General features: G+C 36.6%; 1 non-coding gene across 1 annotated transcript; it reads right to left on the bottom strand.

Moving 5' to 3' along the window:
• Positions 1 to 10,426: 10,426 nt before the first annotated feature.
• On the bottom strand, positions 10,427 to 10,496 carry LOC111756728 (small nucleolar RNA SNORD82). The gene has a single exon (XR_002791140.1). It is a non-coding gene; the product is annotated as a small nucleolar RNA SNORD82 (small nucleolar RNA).
• Positions 10,497 to 13,070: the final 2,574 nt, after the last annotated feature.

Raw genomic sequence — 13,070 nt, 5'->3', positions numbered from 1 at the left:
ATTCCTTACACTTGTAAAGACGTTTTCTGCCTCTGAGCCTATGAGTACAGCACCACTTGGTCTAAGGATGCATGCTAGAGTTTAGACAGACCACTCTGTTTTCTTCCTTAAGAACCAGCCAGTGCCAGACTTTACTGGAATTCTTTATTTTCTTAATAATTTTTTCTTGAACTCCTGATTCAAAACTAATGTTTCTCTATATTCATAAGAAGCTCTAAAATAATTAGCATCATGTTCTTCACACTGCATGGAATTAATTCATGTCACAAACCTGACTGCCTACCTCTTAAGTTTATAGACAAATACATGTCAATCTTAGAGCTAAATCTAAATCTAAAATTAAATTCATCATTTTCTCTAGAAAGAGGAGTAAATAAAAGACTTTAACTTGCATGCACATAGTAGAGCCCAACTCCATACACTTCAAAACTAGAGAAAAGAACTGGGCTACAAACAGCTCCCTACCCAAAGCACCAGTGGGAAAAAGAAAAAAAATTTCATGACAAACACAATAGATATGCCCGATTAAGCATCATCTAGTTAACAGAATGATAGATAGCACAGTTTTAAAAGATAAAATTCAAAACTGTATGTTTGAACCTTTTCATAACAAAATATTTTGAGAAAGTGCCTAAAAAAACTGTTTAACCAGTGTGATAACAAATTTATAAGGAAAAATTATATGCATATTCAAGGCAAGTGTCCTTTATCCAAAACACTTGGGTTATTTGGATTTCTGATTTTTTTTCAGGTTGTAGAATTGATTGTAGGTTGATTATACATAATGAGACATCTTGGGAATGGAACCTAAATCTAAACATGAAATTCATTTTTGTTTCTTCTAGGCACAGTGTGAAGTTAATTTCATACAATGTTTTTAATAATTTTGTACATGACACAAGTTTCATGGTGTGGAATTTTCTACTTGTGCCTTCATGTCTGTACTACCCAAAGTTTCAGATTTTGGGATATTTGGGTTTTGTATTTTCAGACTAAGAATGCTCAACATGTAAATTATTTATACATATACATATTTATAAAAATATATTAATTCTAACACTATTCCTGACTGGTGAGTTTACAGATATTAATTTTGTTCCTTATTTACATTTTTGGATATGCAGTACAGCTTCATGATAAGAATGTACTACTTTTATAATGTGAAAAACACTGAAAGATAAAATATTTACCTGATATACAGTATAGCATTTGTCAAACATACTTCAGATATATGGATATAGTATAGAAATTTGAACCTGATCAGCATCTGATACGTTTAAAGGAGGAAAGAGAACTTTGAAAGTGAATGATTTTAAAAACAATCTAAAAGAAGCCAATGTTTTTCTTGAGCCAATATTTGAATAGGCATCAATTTATAGCCATAATGTCTCAAGATCAAAGCAGCTTTCATTCCCCCATTGTCAAAGAGAAGAGATGAACTTGCTGAATCCACAGCTTAAATGCACACAGAGAATGAGCACATAGTGTCATATCTCATCTATAACGGTATGTTGCTGACTAGAAGGAAGACAAAGGCAGAGAAGTGACAGAATAGAGGCATGATGTGGATCTTTAATCTCTTGCCTTAAGGCTGAGGAGAGGTATTGCCATGTGCTCCCATCCAAAAGCAACTGAATGATTCCAGTGTTTCAGAGACAGAGAGAGAGAGAGAGAGAGAGAGAGAGAGAGAGAGAGAGAGAGAATTTGGAAACGGGGCTTTTTGAAGAATAAACTGATTTTCCCTCTGAAGCTGATAGAGTGGTAATGGTGGGACGTGCTGGAAATTATAGGGGTTTTAGTACTGTAGTCCAGTGCTTTTTAATGAGTTGCCCTGGGCAAATGTACCTAATCAGCCTCTACAATTCATTCTGCTACTGCCCACATCAGTGCAAATTGGTTCTCATTTTTATGCCATAATAAGCTAGAAACATTGGAAACCCTTTTCTATTTTTAATTTTTCAAAACCTATCTAGCCATATGTCATTTCTAAAGACAAGCTATTCTTGTTTGAGTGGTTGGTTCCTTTAGCAAAGATAGAAACAGCTCAGGGGCCTCCCAGGTTTTCCTCCTCTGCTTTTCCACTGTATTCCACTTTATTGCCTGTTTATCTAAATGGATTTCTGGAAAACATGATGGATGACTCCAAAGTAATCATATTTCCTTCTTTTCATGGAATGGGAAAACACGTTCTAAAACAGGATCTTACCCCACCACCAACACAACACATTTGGGCTGCATCAACACCTCAAAGTAAAAAAAAAATAATAAAATAAGATGATCTGAAATGTTTTAAGGTTTTAAGAATCTGTTTCCTCTTGGCCATTCCTCATTCTCAATCTGTCACTATCTGAGTCAGCTAATGCTACAATAATCTTGTGTCACAAACAAGCCAAAAATGCAATACAATCACATACATTTATCTCTTCTCTACAGTCTGTAGGTTGACTGTGTTTGCTGTGATCATCTGTGATTTGCTGGGCTTCGCACCAAACTGTGGGTTGGGTTCATGTGTCCCCTCATTCTGGACAAGCACCCACCTAGAACACGTTCTCATGAGAAACGGTAGACATGAAAGAAACCAAGCCCCAAACAGCATATTTAAAACCTCTGCGCATGTCTCCTTTAGTTTGCCACGAATGCGTTAACAAATACCATAAAAATGCTGTAATGAAAACTGTAGTGTTGACTAAAATAATAAAATACTCTACTGAAGATCAGAGGTCCAAAATCGAGGTGTCAGCAGGGCCATGCTCCGCTGAAGGCCCTAAGGTAGAATACTTCCTTGCATCCTCCTAGTGCCTCGTGACTCTTAGTGGGTCCCTGACTTTTAGTTGCATCACTCCAGTCTCTGCCTTAACATCACATGTACTGTGTGTGTGTGTGTGTGTGTGTGTGTGTGTGAGAGAGAGAGAGAGAGAGAGAGAGAGAGAGAGAGAGAGAATCCAAACTTTCCTGCCCTTTCTCTTATAAAGACACCAGCCATTGGCTTTAGGGCCTACCTGAACCCAGTTGGACCTCATAGTAACTTGATGCTATACCTGATGCAAAGGCCTTATTTAGAAATAAGATCATATTCACAGGTCCCAAGGAGACAGGAATTTCAGGGAGATGTTTTTGCTATGGTTTTCTCCTCTGTAACTGATACTGAAATTTAATACCCATTATGAGATATTAAGAAATGGGACCAGGTAAAAACTTGTAAGAAAAGACTAGGGCTCTGCCCCTCAAGATTGGAGTAATCATTCATGTGACTGATTGATGTTACAATTTGAAGCCAAAATGTCCCTCAAGAGGCTCATGTGTTCAGAGGTGGGTCTATTGGAAGGTGATTAGATCATAAAGGTGGTGCCACATCAATGAGTTGACTAACTGATGTGTTTATAGCTGAATTGCCATTAGGAGATGGGGCTGCCTGGAGGAAGAAGGTCACTAGAGGAGTGCATTGAAGAACATATCTCTTTTCTGGGTCTCCTTTCTTGTACGCTTCCCAGATGTTATGAATCAAGCAGCTTTTATCTTCCAAGCCCTTCCTCCATGATGTTTCTATCATGGAGCCAGGTAATCATGGACTGATGGACATAAGACAATATCCAGCCCACTATTAATACCACATAAGCTAGCATTCCATTGGCCAAAGCAAAAAGTGCAGGGCCACAACAAAAGGGAATGATGTAAACAAATACATTCTGCATATTCATATGGTGGGAAGGTATTCCAAAGTCATAATTCAGTGAATATAATCATTCTGCTGCACGATTGGAAATAGTAATCCAACCTGCCAGAGTTTGTGCTGTTTTGTTTTTTGTTTGTTTGTTTGTCTTTTGTTTTTTGGGGAACTCACGACCTTGTGCTTGCCAGGCAGGCACTTATGCCTCTGAGCTAAATCCTCAGCTGTACTGTTTTTTTAAACATTTCACATAAACATGTCCTCTTCTCATAGTTCATATCTGGATTATACATGTGTGTTGAGGAAAATGGTAAGCTACTGAGGGAGAGATTAACATCATTCTATCAGTTTACCAAGGGACATAAAGTATAATTAAGGTATTTTTCTAAACAATCATCACAATACTCCCCAAGGTAGATAAATGTTCATATGTTCTTATTTTCCAAAGAGGTCACTGAGGTTCAAAAAATTAGAAAAGTTGTCCAGGCTTCTTTTTGAGTTAAGACTCAAATTCAGTCTGACTGCATTGCCCTGGACCTTGTCTTTCTTTCTACCTATTCTTCCAGTATAGGTGGAAATATGATGATAAGTTTATAGTTTTCTGACCACTGATTTTGAATCACCAGTGACTGAAACAGTGCCTGAATATTATATGTGCTCAGTAAGTAGTCTTTTAAAACTTTTCAATAGAATAAATAAACACTTCATAAAATGTTCAGGCCTAATTATTCCCTTGTGCTAGTATAAGGAGGATAGTGTCAAGCATAGACATTTTGGGAGACATTAATTTAATCATGGCAGCCCATGGTTGTAATCTTAGTACTTAGGAAGCTGAGGCAGAAAGATCACCATGGGTTTAAGGCTACCTTGGGCTATATAGTGAGTTCAAGGCCAGTTTGGACTACATATTTAAATCCTATCTCAAAAAGCAATCAATCTATAAGTGGTGATAGTAATGCTAGTGCATTTTATGTTAATCTTGCAAGCACTGTATCTCTATATGAGGTACTGAAGGTTGAATGTTCACAGAGTTACAATTCTCAAAACTGGATCTAGCTGAGGAAGAAAGCAACACTGTCCTTTGTCTTAAGACTTGATCTTGAAAATCCCAAAACGTCACTGCTGTCACATTATATTGATGCAAGCAAATCACAAGGCTAGCTTAGAGCCAAGGTGTAACAAAGATAGGTGCTTAATGTAAGGAATCACATGCACACACAGGGAGAGGAAAATTGTCAGCAGTCATATTTGGTATAAGTCAGAGTTTTAAAAAATACTGGAGGGCTGGGGACTTAGCTCAGCAGCATAAGCACCTTCCTGGTAAGTGCAAGGTCATGAGTTTGATCCCTGGTACCACAAAAAAATATTGGAAATATACAGTATTATTTGTCCATAATACTCAGCAATATCTTGAAAATTTCTTATTCAGTATAGTTAGCTTCAGAATTGTTGTTATCATTTAAACAGTATCACTGTGTTATATGACATTTTGGTGTCCAGCTCTAAAAGATGATATAGAAAAGCCAAATCAAAGACAAATATGTTAGAAATTTAACATTAGACCTCTAATTCTTAAGGCTCTACCATGCGTTGGATGGTGGCCCATGGTCACAAGGATGAGGTGTTTCTAAGAACGTTGAAGAGAACTATACATGCCCCTATGTATCAGATATGAACTCCTAACCCTCCATCTTATTCTATGCTTACCAAAAGATCCTTTGTTAACCAAATTTATGAAGTACTTGTTGTGGCTGACTCTCCAATATTGATTCCACCTCTCATTTTTATTGAGTAGATTTGGATGAGGCTGGTGAGCTGGCTTGAGTTCCATGAGCTTGGTTTAAGAATAATCCCATTTTCCCTGCCAATTATTGACTCAGGAATTCACCTATCACCAAACTTTGACCAATGAGATATATAAAAAAACATGTTGGTAACAGTTTTTGGAAAACAAAACACAGGCTTTTGTCGTATCAGTCCCTCTTGAAAGGAAACAAATCAGTCTTTACCAGTCACGCCTCTCCTAAATTCAAGATCCTTGACTGACAGTGCATCTTCTTCATTACTCAAGCTGTAGTACTTGGAGATCCAGCAATATATAAGTATAAATAATTCATTTTGAACACAGATAATGTAAAAATGCTGATAAAACATAGAAGCCCTAGTAAAATCTTCACTTCAGAAAATTTAAAGAATGACAACCAGTTTCACTGGCCATCAATTTATAAGTATATGATATATTTCTGGACAGGGTTACAGTTTTAGAGCCAGGAAATCCCACAGATCTCTCTAATAAAACTCCATTGTCTTCCAATGGCAACATCTGAGATGAATATTAAAGCTTATCTTATTTTTATAAGACCTTCTTAGAAGATGTAAGAACCCGTCAAGATCCTGAATTTTTTCTGGCAAATTTTTTAATGTTTTAATTTTATTGGGTGCATCATATAATTGAAGAATGACAAGTGTTTCACACTAGCATGACAAGGATAGAAAGATCAAGTTTCCCTCTGACTTACCTCGTCCACATAGTTGATTCTGTATCATAAGATTTATTACTTGATGTGCCTCAGTGCTGGTACAAAACTCAGTTACAGTATTTTAAGCTGTACAAAACTGAAAATTCTATTGAATCTTCAACAATAATAAAAAATATTGTCAACTGAAACTAAAGTCCAACTGTAAAATAGACATTATGGTTAGTTAGTCAAGGATATCATAAAGGACACAGGTCACTGCCATCTCTCCACTCAAACACAAAAACTGACAAGTCTTAAGCTATCGTAAGGCTAATTGCAATTAGGGATAATGGTTATTTATTCATAGCCAGTAGGAGTCTGACTTCTCTTGTCTGTGTTTAACAAGGAAACTACATTTCGAAGAGCTACCCATGGATTTTTTTGTTTGTTTGTTTCTCATTCTATCAAGTCAGCTTGTACCAGATCTTCAAACTAAGATGGACTGGCTAACATAATTACTTTAGATTAATAAGGGTTTCAAACTCTGTGGTCAATAATCTTCCCCTGAGGCATATGCCCATATGTGGCAGTACATGATACACAAACCAATTAGAAAGTTTAGCAATGACAAAAAGAGGGCATAAATAGAAGTGAGTACCGGTGAGTGGAGGATAGGATCATTCTGTTCACTGGAGAATAATATTTCTCCATATTAACATAACAAATGGTATATATTTTGTACATCTGTCTTCAAATAATACCCTCACATTAGAGCCATGTCTGACAAGGATGAAGACCAATCCTGCTTATCAAATCAACTTACATTCACTCAGGGTGGGCTGTTACTCACCATTGCACTCTTTTCAGTCTATAACACTAAGAATTTATTGAATTGGAACTAGAAATAAAATAAAATGCAAACTGCATCCACAAACACATACCTACAAAACACAGATTCATCAAATCAACATTGGTAAGTGATTTCTAACATGTTTTGCTTGTTCTGTCAGCAATCACATTTTTGTAACCAATTTAAATTCCTCATACTCCAATTTAAACTTGTTTACTCTCACTACTGTTCCAAGTCTATTGTCAGATAGGATGCACACTATCATCTGTCTCACATATGTACAAAAGGCCCAACTGAAAAGAAAAAGATTTAGTCACCATCAATAAATGAGCTCTCAAAATCCCTTCAATACCTAAACACTCATGAAATAATGTTACCTTGACTATTAGAAGTAAACTTAAAATATCCTGAGTATAAAAGTCAAACATTAAGCTTGTGGGTGATTTCCAGTCTGCAAAAGGTCATCATTCAATGACACAACTTCACAGAAAATAGCTTTATTTCACTTGGCACTGTTTAAATGAAATATTAGTTAAGCCTACCAAGATTTTCATGGGGGAAAATTGGTCCATGAGTAAATTTGAGTGGACACTCTTGTCCCGAGAAAACAAAATGGTATTTTTGAGAATGTAAGATTAATGCACTAAATGATTATTATTTATCCCAAACTAAGCCTTTGGAAATTTCAACAAAACTGAGGCATCAAATATCAGAAGCTACAAAATTCAGCTCAGAGCAGAATCTGTGTGTGTGTGTGTGTGTGTGTGTGTGTGTTTGTGTGTGTACATGCACACACTTCCTGAACAGCATAATCTAGCCACACTGAATGGTATCATATTCTTATCCTAAATTTTTCAATAAGCTCTTTATATCATCTTACTCATAGTTTTTGTGAAGACTTTTAAGCTAAAACTTTTTAAAGACACAATTCAAATTGAAGATTAATTTTTGCATCATGTCATCAAAAAGGTAATGTCACTTTATTTTCTCTTCCTTATCTTTAGAAAAAAGGACACTAATGTTGGATTTATTGCACACCTTACCATATAGATAGTATCTATAGACTTAATCTGAAGTTACCAGTTGATATATTCCTGGGAATGCTGAATTAAGCAAAAATTTTGAGGACAAGATCCATAACTCATGTGGGAAATTATCACACATCTTCTTTTCAAAGCTATTCTATAAAATATTACAATGGTTATTTTTAACATTAATACCAAATTATAGCCTTGTACTTAATTAAAAGGAAACTAATCAAAATTAAGAATTCAGTATAAATTTTTTAAATAAAACTCAAACCCTACTCTAAGCTTTTTAGTTATAAAAAGTGTGTATCATTCACTTCCTCGTTCCTGGAACAAAACTGTCAACACCCACAATTTAAAGAAGGAAGAGTTATTTTAGATCATGGTTTAAGGCCTTGATTGGCTGGCTCCAATGCACAAATGGTAGAGTAGAAGGTGGTAGAAAAAAGAGGTGCTCAACTCATGGAAACCAAGGAAAACATAGAGAAGCAAGGAGCCAAGAACAAGAACACACTTTTTCAAGTCATGCCGGCAGTGACTCACTATCAATCAGGCCCCATGTCTTTTTTGTTTTTCACCATGGACCTCAGAGTTGCATATGGGTTAGACCCATGTCTTAAAAGCACATTCCGCTATTGAACTCATAAATGATGAATCCACTGATGAAAATAGTATCACCCTGATCCAATAACCATCCATACACATGAGAATTTTGGGGGACTTTTCAGAGATGAGTCATAACATTCTGCCTCTGGGCCCCAAAGACTCATGTATATGTCATTATACAAAATGCACTTAATTCATCTCTACAAGTCACAACAGTTTTAATAGTTCAAACATTGCTAAAAAATCTAAGTCTAGTCTCTTCTGAGATTAAAGGAAAATACTTAACTGTGAGCCCAGTAGAGTTTTTTAAATGTTAAGTACTCTAAACCACTCTAAATAACTGTCTTTAGGGCAATGCTTATTACAGCTTTCATGGCCTTTTCATGGGATAGATACACTTACAACTTACAGCTTTCCTTAGCAGACATTCTACATTCCAATCTGGGTGGCAACCTCCATGATTCCATAACTCTTGTATTCTCTGTGTGAAAAAACTACCACTACAAGGATGAATCCAAGATAGTCCACCAGCTTGAGCAGTAACCAGTCCCTCTTAAATCATGGCTGTAGAGACCTCTGAGTGGGTGACTGAACTCTGGGAAACTTTCTTAGTTGACCATAAATTAGCTGGGCTTTCTTCTCAAAGCAAAGTCTTCCACTTTTGCACCTTTGGTACTGCAAAGAATGGGAACTTGCTGAATTCAGAGATGTGCTCAAACCATCTCTTCTATTGTTCTTATAGAGAGTAATAGCTTCTTTTTAGTAATGCTAATCTTTTTAGCAACCACACTCTCCATAGCTCCAACTTTGCAGGCTCTTATTTTTTGTTGAAACTGCAAATGTTTCACATCTTTTGGCTCTTATGTTTGCTCCTGATTCTCATGGTAAGTCTAGATAAATATAGCTAGCAGTTCCCATGCCACAGTCTAAACATTGGGCTGCTTTTAAATTTCACTTCTCATATTAAATAATTCCTTAATCTCAATCTCTCACAAAGTTTCAGGATTTATGCAAAATGGAAACAAATTTTCTGCCACAGCACAACATATACAGCCTCTAGTTCAATTGCCAGTGGAATCATTACTCCCAAGTAAAACCTTTTCAACCTGGACTTTACCATCTACTTTTCTATAAGCATTCTTGTCTTCTGAGTGCTAACCAGAATCTCCTGTCTAGCTCAGTTTATCACATTTTGGGCTTCTCTAGCCAGCATCTCTAAAGCTTTTCAAGATTATCCTATGAATGAGTTCCAAAGGCTTCTTACCATGTTTTGTGTCTCAACATCCTCTCAAAGTCTCATGTAGCCATAGAACATTTTTGGAGGTGGTTTAATTTAGTATGTGTGATGCTGGGATTAGAGGCATGAGAGCTATACCTGCCCTTGGATGAGTAACTTGCATACAATATAAGGGAAAGAAGCTTCTACCTCTGCTTCTTGCTTTGGCTATTTTCTGCCTTCATAAACTGTTGCTCCTTTGTAAAGTACTACTCTACCTTTGAGTCAGCTGATTATGGACTGAAACTTCTACAAACAGCAAGTTAAATAAGCCTTTCTTCCTCTAGATTAGGGTGTCAAATATTTTGCCTTAGCAGTGAAAATAATACACTCTTCCAGGTCAAGCTTCTAGTGACCCATCAGGTCCTACCTCTGAACAGCACACTCACATACTGAATTTGTTAATGGATATATCCACTGATGAATATAGCACAACCACAATTCAGTCACCTTGTACACACACTTAAGAATTTGCAGAGATGCTTTAGCTCTAAACCATAACAAGGTGTGTATATTTTAATGTTATATTATGTTCACCAAACACATCATAATAGCATAATGTTATATTAAGTTTCAATATTAAGTCCCTTTTTCATTCATCATTTCAATATAATGCCATCAACTGCTCAAGTCAATCATAATTCAAATTGCTAGTGGCCAGTGTTTTAGGAACAATATATCTATATACCAATGTGACTAGAAAAGCACACAGAGTGGCAGGAAAAGGCCTTGAGGCAAGAAGAGAGAGAAAGCTTGGCAATATTTAAAACGACAATAGTAGCAATTTATTTTTTCCAAAACAGTAAGAAAAATAAATAAGCTACTGTATATTTTAAATGCTCATATTTTGAATTGCCTATGTTTATTTAATCTGAAATGTTCTCCGTGTGTCTTAGTCATATTCTCATCACTAGCTCACAATACCCAAAACCCATAATTTAAAGTAGGAGAAATTTATTTTAGCTCACATTTTTCATCTATTTCCAGGGTAGAAGACAGCATGGTTGAAGAGACTAGGGGAAGGAAAGATGCTCACAGCATGGCAATCAAGAAGAGAGTATAAGTAGAAACTGGGAAGGGAAATATACTCTTCCAAATCACACCCTCAGTAACCCACATTTTCCAAGTAGCCCCTACCTCCTAGAAGCACATTTAGCCACAAACACATCATTAGATTAACCAATGGGTGATTTTAGCACAACTATGATCCAGTCACTTTCCAAAAGTTCTACTTCTGAACACATGAGACTTTGGTGGAACCCATAGATCTAAACCATATCACCAAGCAATACATTTGGTGCAGTCATGATCAGTTCATAATTGAGAAGCATGAAAAATCCACATATAAACTGTAATCATGGAGTACATGGCTAAAGAAGACAATGTCAACCTCTGCCAGACACTATGCCAGCATGACTCCTGGTTGGACTTTAGATGACGTGGGTCCATTAGCACTTCTCTGGAAAAGCCCTTTGACCAAGGACCCAACAATGTCATTAAAAAATACAAACCTAAAGGCCATGACCTAAAGGTTAGAAAATGTAGATAAAAGCTAGAAGGAACCTAAAGTGCAATGAATAATCAGTGTGGGGGCCTGGCATTGAAACATGGGCTAAGTGGAGGCATGCAGCACGTGAAGAAGTGAAGCATATGAAAATGTCTGAAATTTAATCACCTTGAATGGCTGAATATCATCTTTACCACAGAATTAGTAATTGAGAAAATCCTAGTTATGGCTCCATTTATTTAAAAGTCAAGGGGTCAACTTGGCTCTACACTCCTGTCTCATGAACTGTCACATTTGCCTCTAAGAGCAGAGAAGAGCTAGGGTTTTCCTGAACTGGGTCAAGATCAGGAAGACATTTCTTGAAGAAAATTATCTCCACCCACAAGTTACAATGAACCTAGAAGTATGGGTGAGATGCTTACATTTTCTCTGACAAAGTTCTGATATCTCAAGCAGGGTTTACTAGAGAAATATATAAAACACAAGGTATACAACTGTATAAGAAATTACAAGATTGGCTTACAATGGTCAGCCACAAAGTTGAATAAAGAATCATGCAGATGATGCTTGCATGCTAGTGGTTGAAGGGTCCTGCCCAAATGCTGGGGCTTACTGCAGTGTCCTGTGCAAGTCCATATCAGGAGGCTGATAGGTCTATGATGAAACACTGCAAAATCTATGATTGAAGGCTGAAGAGTCCCAGGCAGAAACCAAACACTCTGTGCCAGAAGTCAGGGAACAAAGTCCAAGCTGAAAAGGAAGACTGGCCTTCCTCCAAAGAAGTAGCAATCAGTCCCTCCTCATTTGTTTTTCAAATGTATACAGGCCAGTCCCCCGGAATGGGTGTAGCAATCACACCATCGGCCTACCCTCCTCTTGCACAGGTTGAGGATGTTACAAACTAGGGACCCTGGCCCCTACTGAATCACTTAAAGTTCCAACGTTTTCATTTGACACAATGAACAGTATCCTAGAATGGTAACTGCTTGTTCTCTACACCTCAGGATTTAGAACTGCTGAATCACTTAGTTAAGTTTCTATACTTCTCAAGTTGACACAATGTATCAGCCATAATACCTGAATTAGTTACTTACTGCTGAATTAAAACTAGCTAGGGAATAAGTCCAAAAGGAGTGGTTTTCCATGATAATCATTTACTTTTGATTTACAGGTTTGTGGATTGTATTATGATGTTGGCCTTAGACCTAGGCACTGAGTTGAATTCAGGAATATTTTATTTCTATACAAGATCAGTGATTACCTTTATCTAACAAGGATGGCAGATGCCCAAGAGGTATCAACAGAAATGTACAATCCTTAACTCAGAACTGGTACACTGAAACTTCTACTCACATTTTGTTGATTAAAGCAAATGGCAAAGCCATTAGTCATATGGCAAAGCCCATAGTCCAATGAGTGATGAAATGTACTCTACTCATACTGGACCATGGGAAATGTGAGGAGAAAAGAAAGAATCATAAGCGAATTCAATCTACTAAAGTTGAGGAGTCCTCCTCCAGAGAATCCAAGGTAAGCTTTCTGAACACTTATATTCAAACTTTTAACAATGTAACACAAATGCCCATCAACAGGTAAACAGAAACAATACAATATTATTCAAAACAAAACAATATTATTCATCTTTAATGAGAAATTCAATTCTGATACATGTTATAA

Source organism: Cavia porcellus, unplaced genomic scaffold (genome assembly GCF_034190915.1).
Source record: "Cavia porcellus strain 051 isolate PalLab524CR breed Dunkin Hartley unplaced genomic scaffold, mCavPor4.1 scaffold_3, whole genome shotgun sequence".
Classification (NCBI taxonomy): Eukaryota; Metazoa; Chordata; class Mammalia; order Rodentia; family Caviidae; genus Cavia; species Cavia porcellus.
The sequence above is the reverse complement of the archived record's forward strand: the minus strand, read 5'-3'. Positions and strand labels throughout refer to the sequence as shown.